This window comes from Austrofundulus limnaeus, unplaced genomic scaffold (genome assembly GCF_001266775.1).
Source record: "Austrofundulus limnaeus strain Quisiro unplaced genomic scaffold, Austrofundulus_limnaeus-1.0 Scaffold34, whole genome shotgun sequence".
Classification (NCBI taxonomy): Eukaryota; Metazoa; Chordata; class Actinopteri; order Cyprinodontiformes; family Rivulidae; genus Austrofundulus; species Austrofundulus limnaeus.
In genome coordinates this window covers 1,398,396-1,402,803 of record NW_013952436.1, presented here as the reverse complement: position 1 = coordinate 1,402,803, position 4,408 = coordinate 1,398,396, and the positions used below count along the sequence as shown (strand labels likewise).

The following is a 4,408-nucleotide window of genomic DNA, read 5'->3' as shown; positions in this document are numbered from 1 at the left end:
CAGCTAATTCAATATTTACCTTGAATGTTTAGGTACTGTAGCTAGCTAAATATTTAGGTTGCAAGTTAAATATTTAGCTAGCTACCTAAATATTTAACTTGCTAGCTAAATATTTAACTTGCAAGCTACATATTTAGCTCAAAACTAAATATTTAAGTCACAAGTTAAATATTTAGCTTGTTACCATTAACTAAATATTTAATAAGTTAAATATTTACTTTATAAACCATGACATTTATAAATGTATGAATCGCATGGTGAAAAACTACAGAAAAGCTATCTACAACAGGTAAAATACTATTTGTCCAGAACCTGACGTCAAAAGATCTAAACCATCCCTTGTAGTTCTGAAAATTATAATAAAGTGTACTTAAATGACCTGTTCACCTGGCTCAGCATGGAACATCCATTATAAAAGACTRCTTTTAATGGTTTTTTAATGCCATTCAAAGGTAATTGTCAGAGAAAGCTGCATGGTAATTACGAAAATTTAATTGTCGGTTTTGTCAAAACATCTCATTTTTAATCAGGATTTTTATTTTCTCTTCAGGAGTCATTTAGTCCGCAGCTCTGTGGAAGCTTTGTTCTGTTATTTTTGGGAGGTTCACAGGAAAACTGAGTCTTTTTTTTTTCAAACTGAAACAGATATTCTGTTTGAATATTACTTGGATAATAAAGCTGCTGCTGCTGCTTTATTAGAACTGGAAGTTGTTCAGTTAGCCTCGATAACACCCTGGAAGCTGGCAGCGTTATCATTTCAGAAATAAGGAATACAAAGCTTTCATTAAAGAGGCTGGTCTATTCTTTTACTTTTCTACAAAGAGACAGGGTTGCTTTTTGTATTTCTAAATATTGAAACATGGCAGCGATTTTCATGAGGCTTTCAAACCACACGGCCGTATTTGTCCCAGAATTCATTACCTACTCTCTGTGTTTTATATCACATTCAGGACTGTAAATCTGACTATTTGTTTTTTTATTATTCCTGTCTGTGTGTGCTGTGGGAGACATATTCAAAGTACAGTAGATAGAAACAGATGATCTTCATGTAGGAAGGGGGAGTCCTGCTGACCAGACCACTCATGTGAAACTCCTGTTTATCGCCCCTGACAAGGTGCCAAAACAGTTTCCACAGATCTAACGATCACACTGATCAGAAGCAGATGTAATCTCGACAATAAATTAGGCCCCAGAGTGCGGTGGGATGAGCGGGGCGCGCACACGGATTCAATTAGACGGGCAGATGTCAGCCATTAGACCCGTCTGCGCTGCATGCTGTCCACTAAACATGCAAAGAAGGACCTTTCACAAATGAKCTGAGCACACCTCAGTCCAAGAAGGATTATTTTTCAAACTATGTAATTAAAACTTCAGACTGTTTGCTCGAGTATAATTAGAAAACTTGTTCTGATTTATTTCATTAAAAAGAAATGAGAGTAACATGATTTCTTTTAACCATTTGACCAAAAACATCAGTGACATCGTTTTAAAGGAACACAGTAGTTTCTTTGGAAGTGTGGTAATGTGGCTATGAACAATAAGCATCTTACATGTTCTAGATAAGACTTTGTTCATCCTCAGTTTGGAGAAGTTGTTTAACCAGACTAACGAGCTAAAATGATTATTTTTAAAATTACAACACGATTAATTTGGCACTCTTACATAGATATTTACATATAGTTTTAGGGTCATTTGTAAGTGCCAAATAATTTCCTGCAACAATATTGTAAATGTTTTTATGTAGAAATAACGATTTGTAAAATTATTAGCATTGTGAAGATTTCCTAATGTTCATGTAGACAAATTGAAAAAGGAATTGTTAAAGTTGGAGTTGTTGCAAATAAGTGAAATTCCCTTTGGTATTAGCACCACTTTGACTAGCCATTAGCTCATCACTGTAGTCAGAATTTTATTTTATTGTCTTGAAAGAGTGACAGACAGACCCAACATGCACACTCCAAAGGCAAATTTTTATTTAATTATTAAAGCTACAAAGATCCAGGCAAAATAAATAAATAAATAAATAAATGAATAAAGATCCTAAATGATGTAGGACTGGCAAACACATGGAGCAATACACTACTACTACTAATACTACTACTACTATTACTACTACTACTACTACTACTACTAATTTATTTATAAAGTACTTTAAAACAACCACAGCTGCAATAAAGTGCTGTACGTGTAAAATAAGACCTGAAAAACACAAAACAAAGATTAAAATGATTGAAAACAACAAAAACAATAAAATAGGAATAAAACAAAAACTAAAAACAAGTACACAATTGAGCAAACTAACAGGAAACAAAAATAAACAAGGGGTATAAATACCAGGAAGGATGATTAGTAGATGAAAAACAGGTGTGTCAGCTACTGATGAGAAGCAGGTGTGAGTGAAGCTGAAAAAACAGAACAAAGTGGATAATCTGTTACCAGAATCTGAATAACTAAATACCAAATAACTAATAAACAATGAACAGACAGCAAGAGTTCTGTTATGTAACAAAAGTTGGAAATTCTCAACCTCTGCACCACTCAAATGTGCCACTTGAGAACATCGTAGTTTAAAGAAAAAAGTGATTTTATTTCCAGCTCTTGTGCATCTAAACATAACTGGAGCATCTTAACTTCGAGGCGAGACCAATACCAAAACAACAAACAAAACAAATCTAACTTTAATTTTAGCTTGGATGCTACAGACTGGGAAACTTGGCATCATCCATGTTCAGGACATTCATCAGGCAGCCAATCACCATACAGCTCCCTGGTCTCCATCCTCCAATCACAGATGGCACCTCTATACGTAATTACTACACAAACATTACGACAGCTGACAGAACACAAAGAACCAAACATAAAAAGAACAAACTCGACCGGCAAAACACAAAAACCCTGCAACCTTGTTTTCTTGAAAGTCTGTTCACAACAGGTAAGATATTGATTGTTCATAACCTTTCAATTGAACCCCTTCTGTTCTGAACTGTCTCTTTAAAATACCACCCAAAAATCTTCTACTGGATATTTTATTTATTTATTTATTTTTCGACTGGTGTATTTTTTGTCTTGTTCTCTCGATGCTGGTCTGATTTCAGCGGTGCGTCTTGGCAGCTTTACGCCGCCTGAATGTCTCTCCTCTGCCAAGCTCCTCAGAACTGGGAGTCGGTGGACTGGCAGACAGTGTTTCTGGCAAGTCTGCAGGCATTCATGGTGCCGTCAATAAAACGTCATCTCGCRACACCATTCGAGTGACACCTTCCAACAGAACCACGGTCCTGTCTTTGTGCTTCACTGTGCGGCTGGCGTGGCTCGTGCCGAATATTCTGGACTCATTTTAAGCTGATGAAGAGTTTTGTTTGGGTGTCCTCCATCAAATCCAAACTTAGAGTACTCTACGCTGGTTGAGATGTACGAGAAATTCAAACCTCCCTTGACAACCCTCCTGTTGAGTTTGAAGTACTCACATCCAGGAAGTGCACCGTCTATGGCATCCTTTTAGCAGCTCTGATTGATGGTACTTTAGCAGGTTCTATACATCCTGATTACTGCAGAGACTGTGCTGATTGGAGTCTGATCTTTAGTAGGTCACTCTTCATCAAATGTGAGCCATCACATCGAACAGAGGATTCAGTCTTAAAGTGGTACGGTATGTGGAAAAATAGGCAGCTATGGTTACATCTGCAGCAATTGCATTTTGTCAAAATATAATGAATAAATACCTTATCTACAGGTCGTTTCAATGAAATGTCTGAATTATTTTCTCAAAGAATGTTTCTGAAGCCCCTTTTTGAACAGCAGCAACAAAAAACATGATTTTGAGCAGAAAAGCCTCACATTTTTATTTTCTCTGCAATTTTCTGTTTCTTTTGAGCTGATAAATTTTATTTTYCAAATATTAAGGTTTCCTCTTTAAACTGGTGTCAAAGGTTCCTCATTAACATAATATTTAATTAGGATTCATACCAATTTGGAAGACAAATTAAGGCATATCTCTAGAACTGCTCATGATATCAGGATGATTCAGGCATCAAAATGTAGCTTTAAAAAGCAGGAATCAGAAAAYRTACTCTGGTCATTTTGACCAAATTTGACTTAATCCTCAGTTTGATGTGATGGGTCACAAATGTAGTGTTTCTGCCTTTGAGTAACCTTTTTTTATTGTTTTATTTTTTTACAGTTCTTATTGTATTTCTCTTCTGTGTTACAGACACTCATCAGTTGAACTGAGACGTTCCGTCTGTTTTTAGATCAGTTTATAATCRTGTAGAAACCACAGATGTGCTCAGCTTCCTCAGACACCACAGATGTTGTAATTGATCACAGTTAATTCGACTGAAAGTTAAAAAATAATGACAAAAAGTGACACGCAATTCGTATCACACAAGAGTTTTCTCATTAACTATATATA

The 4,408-nt window shown here is 35.8% G+C and overlaps 1 protein-coding gene across 2 annotated transcripts in view; it reads left to right on the top strand.

The window, feature by feature from the left end:
* The window catches only part of flt4 (fms related receptor tyrosine kinase 4), a gene marked incomplete in the record, with an annotated part of 87,559 nt that overhangs the window by 42,273 nt on the left and 40,878 nt on the right, over window positions 1–4,408 (top strand).